This window comes from Branchiostoma belcheri, unplaced genomic scaffold (genome assembly GCF_001625305.1).
Source record: "Branchiostoma belcheri isolate BF01 breed outbred unplaced genomic scaffold, Haploidv18h27 scaffold52, whole genome shotgun sequence".
NCBI lineage: Eukaryota > Metazoa > Chordata > Leptocardii > Amphioxiformes > Branchiostomatidae > Branchiostoma > Branchiostoma belcheri.
Window position 1 is genome coordinate 708,035 of NW_017804154.1, and position 543 is coordinate 708,577.

General features: G+C 34.6%; 1 protein-coding gene across 1 annotated transcript in view; it reads left to right on the forward strand.

Moving 5' to 3' along the window:
* LOC109480651 (deleted in autism protein 1 homolog) overlaps positions 1-543 on the forward strand; it is a 3,154-nt gene that overhangs the window by 1,242 nt on the left and 1,369 nt on the right. The window lies entirely within an intron of this gene.

The window sequence follows — 543 nt, forward strand, 5'->3', positions numbered from 1 at the left end:
TTATGGTACTGCAGCTGAACTTCCGGTTTTGATATCTCATGATCTAGACATGCTATGGTGATGAAATTTGGATGGTAGGTAGCTCTTGTGCTGGGGAAGAAGTGACGTGAGTTTAGGCCCCCTAGCGGCTTGCTCTGGAACTGCAGGGATATATTCTTGAAAATATTCAAAAGGGGATAACTCAAGAACCAGTTGACGGATCGTCGTGATTTTTGTTATGTAGGTAGCTTACGTGATGCTTAATATAATTATGTGACAATTATGCAAATATGGATGTAATTTGCATAATTTATGGGGAAATTTTATAAATCATCTGCATTCCATGATAGGACAATTGAAGCTTGTGACATTGGTAATTGACAACGAGAGAAACACAGGAAGATATTGATTATGTTAATAATGACCTAATTTGCATAATCAATTAGAAAATTTTATAATTATGTAATGATAACTGCCTGGAATTTCATACTTGTGGTATTTGAAAGTTAAATTGAGGTGAACATCATTAAACATAATTTATTCAAATCAGGACCTCATTTGCAT